Source organism: Pteropus alecto, unplaced genomic scaffold (genome assembly GCF_000325575.1).
Source record: "Pteropus alecto unplaced genomic scaffold, ASM32557v1 scaffold48, whole genome shotgun sequence".
NCBI lineage: Eukaryota > Metazoa > Chordata > Mammalia > Chiroptera > Pteropodidae > Pteropus > Pteropus alecto.
The window spans coordinates 1,748,521-1,760,300 of record NW_006442110.1 but is presented as its reverse complement, the minus strand read 5'-3'; the positions used below and the strand labels follow the sequence as shown (position 1 = coordinate 1,760,300).

Below are 11,780 nucleotides of genomic sequence, written 5' to 3'. Positions count from 1 at the left end.
CTTGATGGGCTCTGTCCCTGAGAGTCTCTCTCCGGCTCTCTCACGCTCTCCTTCAGAGAGGAGCCCACGCTCTGTCTACGGAGCATGACCCCTTTGTTAATAAACTTCCCTTCTGACTAACTTTGGCGAGGATTTGAACTCTCTCTTGCGCTCAGCCAAGCACCCTTTCCTCCCTGGGTGTAGGACTCAAGCCCTGCCCCCAGCCCCCCTCGGGGAACTGCATAGGATCCCAGAGTCGGGGGCATTTTTCTCCTTGACCTAGATGGTGGACACACGGTTATTATGATTAAAACTGCACATGTCCATTTTATATCCTCCTCCATTTGAATGATATGATGACGATAATAAATACACATTAGGGCTCCTTATTCTTGAGTTAACTTTGCATTGTCTGTATCAGTTCATGTAAAACTAAGTGGCAATAAAAACATTGTCTATATCAGTTCATGTAAAACTAAGTGGCAATAATCGAATGGGCCTTATTCCTTCAGGATGTCCAACCTGGAAAAAGATCAAAAATCTGAAACGCCAATGGGAAACAGCTGCCTGGGGGTGGTGACAGAATAAGACTAATCATGCCCCCCCCCCAAAAAAAAACACTCTATCTCTCAAAGTGGGTCATTTGGGAAGAGTTTGATAAAGATACAGGGAAAGTCTAAGGAACTACAAGTGACAATACCATATCAGGACCGGTAGCCAAGGTGGGTGGGTGGGGTATCATCACCCCTAGGGCCAAAAGACAGAGAAAGATAATAATGACTGGTTTCAGCCAGAGACAGAGGAAGCCGATGGAGATGGTGCTTGATTTGAACTGTCACCTTCTCACAGAAACACAGCCAGCCTGAGATGACCTGGCAGCGAAGGATCTTGGTGACCGAATGTTCCTCCTCTGATCTCTTGCTCGTGTTCCCTATTGGCCAAACCCAACGAAAAGTCATAATGTTGCAGGATTCTCAAACAGAGAGACGGGACACGGAGGCTATAAGCGGGAAGCAGCGTTTATTGATGCCGGCACCTGCTCAGCGAATCCTTATCCAAAGGCTGAGCCCCGATTGTAACATAACAGGCAGTTTTATACAGTCTTGTTATTCCTACACAGCTACAGAGATAAGAAAGAACATTAACTGGTTGGCAGGCCATGAAAGAACAGATATTAGTTGGAGAGTCTTTGAGGTGGGGGAGGGGGGAGTCGAGAACAAACTCATTTGAGCAAGAAATGGCCAGGCAGGGTCAGGCTGCCACAATAGGACAAGAGAGCCCAGTGATGTGACCTATATAAGATACCCCTTCAGGGCACAGAGAAAACTAGAGAAAGGCGGAAAAAATATATCTGGAGAGGCAAATGAAAGATTTCCGGAACATTTCCTTTTGTTTGTGCGAAGAAATAGGGTTGAAAACTTCTCGAAGACATAAACCCAGACTCAAGAAGCTCAGTGAGCCCTAAACAGGACTAACTCAAAGGAGTGTCAGCCCCGACGTGTCATAATCCAATGGCTAAAAACTAAAGACCAAAGGGAAAAAAAATCTCGAAAACAGCTAAATGAAAATGATCCTGTCAGGTAGCTAGTCGGGCATCGGTGACAGGAGCCAAAGCCCAGTTCTGTAACCATGGAAACTTCCCTTAAGGACCTCCCAGAAACACCTGTCTTTTAGGGTTATAGATCACCCAAATCCTAGAGCACGAAGGCCGTAAAAGTGGCTGGCTAAACCAGCTACAAACGCATGCGCAGAAAGTACCCTAACTTCAGCCTCATTATACCATTATTATAATGTCGTGACTATGCCTGGAAGTTCATGACTCTAATTATAACAGACTGAATTCTGGGTAAGCACCTGCGCAGTAGGCAAAGCGTTTATATAGCCGCCGACTGTCAGTCAAGGTGACCTCACAAACGGATCATCTAGGACTTCCCATTACGGCCCAGATCTCAACAGACCTTCCCGTTCCTGCCACAGCGTTCCTGGCTGGAAACTCGCCCCTCCCTTTGGGGCAGACTGTCATTTCTCTTCACCTCCCAAATCCCACAGGGCTGCAGCCCTCCCTCATGTGGCTCATCTCCTTCTAAAAAGTACTTTCAAGAAATCTTATTTTTTTAAAAAAAATCTTACTTTTCCTTAATCTCACTGACCTATAATTCCTCGCCGTGTTGGCGGGGAAGAACCAAGGGACAATACACAAGCCACTGTCATCCCAATCACTTCCTTCACCCCCATGCCGCTGGGGTGACACCCCAGCGGGGACGACCCATTCCCTACAGAAAACCGTGATCCAAATGATCGTGGCCAGAGGACGTGGCGCAGTGTGTTTTTAAATGGTTAAGTGTAGATAGCACGTCATAAAGCAGGATTTCAGGGCTGCGGAATAGGGAATATCACAGGGCGTTTTCTGAGAGGGAAGGGTTAGATCAGGCTCTTTATCCTGATCACAGTGTTGGTTACGTGAATCTACACGTGTGTTAAAACTCACGGAACTGTACCGGGCGGCGGGGGAGAGGGGCGGTCAGTTTTCTATAACGATAACTTACAATAAGGAGATGAATTGGGGATTATTTGCGCATCTCTACGTCAGCATCTCAGAGTCACTTCCAGATTTGTATACTCTTTCTTGCCATCTAAATGGGAACCTCAAGCCTGTGGCTTTAGCTGTATTTGCAAATAATCGAATTGCTTTTGAACTTCAAAAAATACTAATAATAAAAGGCAGGGGTGGCGTGACATCTGACCTCCTACAGAAGAGAAAATCTATGATTCAGGCCCCTGGGGCTGCTGGGAGGGAGGGAGGGTTGCCCAGGGAGACAGAGCTCAGGAGGGGTTAGCAGATGGGCTTGAGAAGGGTCAGGCAGAGGGAGGCAGACTTCGCAAGAGACTCAGAGAGGCCATAAATAGAGGAGGTTGCCAGATTCAGACAATAAAAGACCACTTCCGAGCAGAAGGGCAAACTGAGTTGACGTTCGTTCATCCGAATGAAGACTGGAAAGAATTTACACCCAGTCAGGCCACAAAAGGACTGATTTAGAAACACTACAGAAGAGAAATTCATGCCATCTTTAGTTTGAGGAAAAGAGTAATTCGCCAGGGTCTTTATTTCAATGTCATCCTGTAAATATTTCTTGTGACAACATGTTTCTTAAACTTAATGATTAACGAGTTCAAAAAACAGAATCGAAACAAGATTGAATTTAAATTCAAATGCCCAGTTCCAAGTCTGAGCTGCCCCTTACAAGCCAGCCATCTACATGTGATTAACCCCGCCACCTAGTGGCTTCAAAGAGTTCTCTTCAGGAGAAACTAAGGAAAAAAAACAAAACAAAACAAACTATTTTTTTCACACAATTCTTTGGAAATTATGAATGCATTATTGAACAGATAACTACTAATACCTCCCGTGTGTGGGTACCCCCACACCGCCTGCTCTGATGAGCCAGTTGGCCGGAATCAGGGTATTACAACACCAAAACCCCAGAATCAGAGGGCTCCACTGTCTCCAGCCACTTTTCCAAATCCTGTCTCATTTCATCTGCTTCAGGAACCAGATATGCTGGTTATGAGCTGGAGTCAGCCCCTGTCACGGCCCCCCGCTGCCTGAGCATCCACAGAGATGTTAGCTCTGTTTGTCCCCAACCCTGACCGGTGAGACACGGGTCTGCTGATTGCCTGGGAAGACTCTGCACACATGCAGGGACCTCTTTGAAAAACAGGCACGAACTAGGAAAACCGACATATGTGGCTTGTGGCTGCACCATTGCATTCTACACTATTAGACACTTAGGTACACACAGTCCCCAGTTCCTATGTACAGAAAGGTTTATGGAAAAACTGTTTATAACATTCCCAAACCGGAAACGAGCCCACTATCCATCCTCGGCAGGATGGATACAGAAACTGCTGCAAACTCCCAGAGTAGAAAACTACATAGCAATGAACAACCTGCAGCTACATTGAGCAAAATATGCGAGACGTGAAAACGTACCTTCAGTAAGATTCTATTTATGTAAAATTCAAAACTGGCAAAACCAATCTATATCCCTTAGGGATGCATACATCGGCAAAACAGTAGTCGAGGGAAAAGCAAAGAAGTGATTTGCACGAGAACATTAAATGGGTCATTTGTGGAGTGAGGGAGAAAAGGGGTCATTGTTAGTGGGGGTGCTTCTGAGACAAGGAGCTAATCTCGATTAGAGATATATGTTTGCTTTATAATTAATCATACAACCATATTTATATGTTTAGTGTTCACTTGTATATATGTTATAGCTTACAATTGAAAAGAACTCAAAATTCTGCCAAGTTCAAAGGTCTTTAGACAAATCTTAAGGAGATAACAGGCATGCAAATTTCATTAAAGCCGCGTAGTGACCTGGGCAGGAGTTTACAGATTATAATCTGACTCAAAAATTAGAAATATGACCCAAATCTAAGAGGAAAAGCGACCACCTCTTTTAAGTTAAAAAGTCCCTATTTGGGATTATAAATAGGGCTCAGGGTGTCCCGTTACTGTGACAGGCATGGATGCAGACACGTCCCAACCAGGTTACTGTAGTCGTTAGGAAGCCTCAGCAAGCTAGAAACGCATTTCCGCAAACTGGGGACCACAACCTGAAAAAGAAATTCATATGCAGCTCAGCACTTTCAAGAAAAAAATAAAACCAACATCAGGGATGCTTCTAGTTCCAGAAACATTTGAGGCCATAAACAGTGGGAAATACAGTAAAAGAATCTGAGGCTAGACGTAAGGACCGAATGAAACGAAGAAATGTAATAGCGAGAATCACTGCCAGGAGTACCAACGCCCATTCCATTGCTGAATTTATCGGGTCACGTGGTTTGGAGGCCAGGCAACAGAAGAGAGGAATTTAGAAGGGTGGCGCTATCCCTAAGGGCTTGAGGGACACATGTGTGTCACTCCACATGGGGTCAGTCCCTGGCACAGCGCCTGTCCACAGTGGACACACACTCTCCCAAAACGGGTGGGCTTCCCAACTCCCCGAATACGCTCTACACCAACACCAGGTCTGCAGTCGCAGGGGCAGGAAGGCGGAGCTTAGAGCACGGGGTGGGAGGGGCGACCACATCCTCGTAGCCAATGGGCAATGTGCCTGCCGCTCACTCTCTAACAGCCAATGAGAAAGAAACTGTGCTCTGGCTGACTGAGAGGACACGCCCTGATGCTCAGTGGGCCTTGAACTCCGACCTGGGGACCATCGGAGATGCTAGGCTAGCGGAGGTTGGTGCTGCAGGATGTGGCCTTGAGGGGGACCCCTACCCCGAAGCCGTCCCCACTCCCATACCATCCTCACCCGGTGTTCCGCTTCCCACGCCGCCAGGCCTGGCTCGCGGCACCCCACTGGGCAGAACTTCCACGGGCTGCCCCAGGAGCAGCCCCCCATTCCCCCTTCTTGGAGCACCTGGGGTCAGGCCGGAAAAGGACAGGTCTCCTCTGTGCGGGTTGGATATCTACAACCCTTTCTAAAATATGCCACCTTTCCTCGCTCCGAAACCCGCATCTGACAGGTGTGCAGGGTGTGTTCTTTGTAGGTGCCTTTCCTCTCCAACTAGATGGTAAACCCTGAAGTCAGGACTGGCTCAGATGTGTCTGCATCGCCCCACAGTTCTTACCTGATGTCCCAAGGAACAGGCTTCTCTAAACGTCACCCAGCTCAACTCAACTCCTAGGGCAGCGCTGTTCCCTGTGCCTGTTCAGAACAGAATCAGGCTTTCCTGTCACTCTATCGCCTGACATAGAACAATGCTGGATCGGAGGCGGCACAGAATGCCTCCGGGTCTTCAAATCCTTCAGATTAGTCTTGATTCTGGGCACGACGTTTTCTGCCTGAAGCCCATGAGTTGAATTTGGACGCTCAGAATAGAACGTGTGGAAACCAATTAGGTTCTACCGTAGAAATTTGATCGCTGAGCCTCCTTCCCACCAGAGCATGTGGCCAGACCTGAAGACAAAAATGAGAGAGAAGCACTTAAAGTCTGGTCTTGAGTTTGCAGTGGAAGATGTACTCATTCCTGACCACCGAGACATGCAGCCTAGCCTGGCCCCTGCTCCCTGCGGCTTTGGACAAGTGTCAGAGCCCCATGACGAAAACAAACAAACAAACAGAAAACAAAAACAAAAAACCTTTTCTACTCTGAGTGCTCACAAATCTCCAGAACCACGGAGGCCTGTGAAAAACACCCACTCATCACTTCTAGAAGCCTCGAATTGTGTTCAGAGCAAAGGATGCCCACTGAGAAACTGGACGCCCGCGCTGGGTAGAGGCCATTCAGCCGGTGCCTGGGAAGTCAGCTCTGTCTGTTCCTCAGGCGAACCCTCTGGAACCACAGCCAACTGGTGTCAGCAAGGAGGCTTCTGGCTTACAAGACCCCCGGTAAAGCCCCACTGGGGGGGGGCCCTCCGGCTGCCCGCTCTGCCGCGGACCCGCATCCAGAATGGCAACTTGAAGCTTTAAGAGGAGGCCTCCAGTGTGTGGAACCTAGCTTTATCCCAAACAGATTCCAGTCGCTTGAAATCAGAGATGAAGCCTCTACTTAGGTACAAAAAACATCTAACCCTTACCAAAAAGCTAACTTTTCAGACTTGGGCCCTGCCTTCAAGGATAAGTTATAATGCCGTTAAGTTGGTAAAAGATACACTGAAGGTGTAATCTTGGTTGGAAGATTTTTTTTTTAAGCATGCGTAAGCGAAAGTGTGGGCTTGCTTACCAGTGCAGTGGGCCTTTCCTCACACACCCATCCTAGCTTGGACCCAAAAGCTCCAGAAGCAGATGTGGAAGGGCTGCCCACACTGACGAAGGGGCTCAGGACACGCCTCATGGAGGGGAAAGCGTTCACTGGCTCTTTACAGGTCTTGACGCCACCGTGTCACAGGGAAGCAATGACCTTCAGGGACGGCTGCGGATTTAGGAGCCAGAGAGACCCAGGTGCAAATCCTGGTTCTGCCCCCGACTAGCTGTGTGGTCCCAGGGATGGTGCCTACTGCAGGGTCGCCTTCAGGGTTAAGTAAAACCAGGTGCACAGAGCTGCCTGGTTTTACTGGCAAGATGCCTGGGCCTCTGAGTGGTGGGCGTGGTGGTGCGTATTCACTCCATAGGAAAACCCAAAACCCCCCACACCGACGTGGAATGGACCCTTTTAACTACAGAGACGAGCTGGTCAGCGGCCTTTGTTTATCCCCTGAATGTCACCTCCTTTAGGTTCCCCGCCTGCAGACCCGCCTCACTTTAATGAGAACACACAATATGAACCCTTCCCTGAGCACAGCTCACTTGGCCAGAAACTTATGCAACAAAACTGCACCAAATCCTAGTGGGGAACAAATGAGAATAAGATGAACCCCAAAATGCGGAGTGTGGGTGCTGATCTGGCAGAACCGGGCGCCCAAAGCCCGTGTCATTATGTTCCCTCTGAGCCCAGCCCTACCAGGGCCTGAGGTCTTCATCCTTGGTCCGGCTGTTAATCTGAGCGACTTGCCTGGGCCTCACCCATCTCACTACTGATATGGGTAATGCATGATAACATAGGTTGTTTGTTCTTTTTCTCTCTTATTTATAAAATCCCACAGCCTTTAGCAAAAAAAAAAAAAGAAAATTGATGATGGGGATGATGATGATGATGATGATGATTAAGAAGTTCACAGCCTTTAGCAAAAAAAAAAAAAAAGAAAATTGATGATGGGGATGACGATGATGATGATGATGATTAAGAAGTAGAAGGAGGAGGAGGAGGAGGAGGGCAGTCTGAGGTGGGTGAGAAGCACCCCAGCACACCTTCAGAGGCGGACCTGCTCCTGCATCTCCTGGTGCTGGTTGCAGACTGCAGAGTGAGTTTTCAAACAGCCCCAGGGCTTTCTGCCTCCTGGTGCAGAATGTTGCAGATGTCAGTCTCCTCCAGTTCCCAACCTCCCTCCAGACCTGGGGCTGTAACTTTGTCGAGGGGGCATTTGCTCTAAAAGAAATCAGCCCTTGTGTGGCAGCCCTTCCTTCGGCAACCGGGCGGCTGGATAACAGAAGAGGCACCGAAAGCAAGTCCTAGAGCAGGGGATGGAAAGAAGCCAGCAAGGCCACACCCAAAAGCAGGCCTCTGAGACTTTGGCCTCAGTCACCTGTTACATTTTCACTGCTGCTGCTAATCTGCCCGAAGGCTCTCTTCCCGATCCCTGGCCTGGATCCCTCTGAAACTCAGCCTCGCCCCTGACCCTTTGCTGTTTTTTATTTTTCACCCCTCAATCTTAACAACCCAGTTCACCTACCTTCATGCCCTGCAGTGGGCAAACGTGACTGTCCTCCCCCAAACCCACCCCCAATGTCTCCCTGCCCTATCCCTCCTTGGCCCTCTAAAGTCAGGTCCAAACCTTGACCTCTAAAACCAGGACCAGTTACATAAATCGCAGAGCCCGGTATAAAATGAAAATATGGGGCCCCTTGTTCAAAAGTTAAGAGATAATAGAGCATTAAATCAGTGCAGGGCCCTTCTGATTGTGGGCCCTGGGAGGCCACACAGCTCCTGTGACCTAGTGGCCGAGGTGACTTACACCGCTCTCAGCCGTCCTTGCCCTCAGGGGCCTGCAATACCATATAAAGACTCTTGCCCGGTTTGATCACCCAATACTCCATCTAACCAAGAGGCCGTGCGTCAAAAGAAAACAAACCAAATGAAAAGGTAACTCACGGGATAAGAGAAAAATATCTGCAAGTCACATATCTGCTAAGGGTTAATATCTAAAAAATATAAAGAACTCATACGACTCAAGAGCAACGACGACAAAATCTGATTTAAAAATGGGCAGAGGAACCGAACGGACGTTTTTCCAGAGAAGACACGCACATGGCCAACGGGTACATGAAAAGGGACTCACTATCGCTGCTCATCAGGGACTGGCAAATCAGAACCACAGTGAGGAAGCATCTCACACCTGTCAGAATGCCCATCACCAAGAAGACAAGAGGTAACACGTGTTGGCGAGGACGCGGAGGAAAGGGAGCCCTTGTGCGCTGCTGATGGGAATGTAAATTGGTGCAGCCGCTACGGGAGACAGGATGGAGGGTCCTCAAAAATGAAAACTAGAATTACCGTATGATCTAGCAATCCCACTTCTGAGTATATGTCCAAAGGGAATGGAAACAGGATCTCAAAGAGATATCTGCATCCGTATTTATCACATTATTCACAATAGCCAAGATATGGATACCACCTAAATGTCCATCGACAGAGGAATGGATAAAGAAGATGCGCTACGTACATTGGAATATTATTCGGCCATGAAAAAGAAAGAAATCCTGCCATTTGTGAGAAGATGAATGGAACTCGAGGGCATTATACTAAGTGAAATAAGTCAGAGAGAGAAAGACAAATACTGTGTGATCTCACTTATACGTGGGATTTAAAAAGTATAACTTGTAGAAAGAGAGACTAGAATGATGGTTACCGGGAGCTGGGGGTGGGGGGTATGGGACATACTGGTCAAACAGTACAAACTTCCAGTTAGAGATGAGTGAGTTCTGGGGATCTAACATACAGCATAGTGATAATAGTTAATAATACTGCATGTATACTAGAAAGTTGCTCAAAGAGTAATTTTTTTCTTTACGCGAGGCAACCCTTGGTTGACCTCTCAGATTGCAAGGACCTTGTCAGCTTACAATCCCTTATTTTTTATGCCTACAGCACCTGGTCTTCCTAGGTGGTCTCCCATCCAAGTACTAAACAGGCCCAACCCTGCTTAGCTTCCGAGATCAGACGGGATTGGGCTTGTTCAGGGTGGCATGGCTGTAGATCGCGCTTGTTCAGGGCTGCATGGCTGTAGAAGCAAAGAGTAAATCTTAAATGTTCTCACCACAAAAAAGAACTGGTAATTATGTGATGTGATGGAAGTGTCAGTTAACGCTACCGTGGTAATTATGTTGCAATATATAAGTGTATCCAATCAACACTTTCTATATGTTAAACGTACACAGTGGCATATGGCAACTGTATCTCAATGAAGCTGGAAAAAAAACACTGGTTGAAACCTCACCATCCAGCATGTGCTTTTCTTAAAATGCCACACACAGCAACCGATGGAAACTGTTCAGAGCTCTGCGTCCCTAACATCTCTTCCACCTGCCTCGTCCACATGCTCTGTCCATTCATTCAATCCAAAACGAAAACTCAGGCACCCACCCCATGCCAGGCGCTGTATTGGTCCCTGTGGATCTGAAGAAATTACTATACGGTCCCTGCCCTCAAAGAAGCAACAGAAGAGAGAGACTTGTGGACTAGGAGCTACTGAGGAGTGTGAGGACGCAAAGGGGTCCTAAAACCAGGAGGAAAAGGCAGCTGCAGGGAGGATGTGGGAAGGGTTGAGGGGGGCTTTGGTGCCGAGCCTTAAAGGAAGGATCTCGATAAGTGAATAAGGAGAGAGGGAGAGAGAGCCTTTCACGCGAGGGAGCAATGCAGGCAGAGGCCCCATGTGCCCGGCGTGATTCGGCATGGCTGGGACATGGCGGGCAGGGGGCAGGTGTGGCGTTCGAGGCAGGGGGTGCACCAAGAATGAAATGAAGATCGAGACTGGGCTGCATGGGGGGTTTCGTGACAATTAAATAGTTTAAATGTTATCCGGTGGGGGGAGGGGCCACGGTCAGACCTGCGTTCTTGCTAAAGCATGGAGGACAGGTGGGACAGACTCCGGTGACAGGGAATTTGGAGGCGATGCAGTTTCCAGGTACAAATCATAAGGGTTTACATAGAGACAAGTGATTCTGAACAAGAGGACAATCTGGTCCCCCAGCAGACATCTGTCAATGTTGGAAGACATTCTTAGTCGTCGCCCCCGAGGTGGCACCTGTGAGTAGAGGCCAGGGGTGCTGCGAAACGGACAGTGCCATAGCAAAGACTCATCGGGCTCGACACATCGATAGCGCCAGAGCCCCTCGTGAAACATGGTAGACGTTTCTCTTTGTAAACCAGTCGTCCCTCGTCGGAGATGAAATCTGGGACAGTGGCTTCGCGCACTTGGAGATTTAATCGGCTAGCTCTCTGGCCCAGCCACAGTGGCCTCCGTGTAGGTCCCTGTGTACGTCTTGCTTTCTCGTGGTTCCAAGGGAACAATCTCTCTTTCTAGATTATCTCAGCCATCTCTGATGCGTTGTGACTTTCTAAAAACAAAATATGGGAATTTAGCAAAGGGAAAGCTGTGGGCCGGTGTCTCTGGACGGTCACCTAGACACCGATTCTGTCTTCACGGCCCCTCCACAGCACCGAATGTTTGTCCGTCACGTACAATGTCGCCATCCCCAAGGCTACCAGTCCTGCCCCTTTAAGAGAGGCTGGCGGCCCAGAATGTAAAGGACGCAATCTTTGCCCAAGTGTTATCTGTAACAGTCACCAATCATTAACCCCGAGAAGGGAGGAATCCCATCTCAGAAATCAAGGTCACTTACAAGAGCAAGGGAACAGCAGCCAGACACAGAGCAGGCGAGACAGGCAAAGAGCAGGTGGCAGATCCCGAACCCCCGAACTTCACCATCATTTCCCCCCACCTGAGCCAAGAACAATGGCTTCGCCCATATTCCTGTCCAAGGGCCATCTTCATCTCGGTTTCTTTGAGGACGTTGTTAAAGGCTCCTCTTTCTCCTTGGCCCCCATGCCATTCCCTCGAGTCCCTTCTCTCTGCCCCACGTTTCTACAGAGGTGTGCGAGGGGGCTCCTGCTCTGGCCGCCACCCTGGACATCTCTACAGCTTCCTCGTGCAGGACCCAGTTCTGCCGAGGACCCCAACCACCTCAGCTCCGTGG

At 48.6% G+C, this 11,780-nt stretch overlaps 1 non-coding gene across 1 annotated transcript; it reads right to left on the bottom strand.

Annotated features, from left to right (window-relative positions):
- Positions 1 to 9,663: 9,663 nt before the first annotated feature.
- LOC112469945 lies at positions 9,664 to 9,782 on the bottom strand. The gene has a single exon (XR_003042791.1). It is a non-coding gene; the product is annotated as a 5S ribosomal RNA (ribosomal RNA).
- Between the last annotated feature and the right edge of the window lie 1,998 nt (positions 9,783 to 11,780).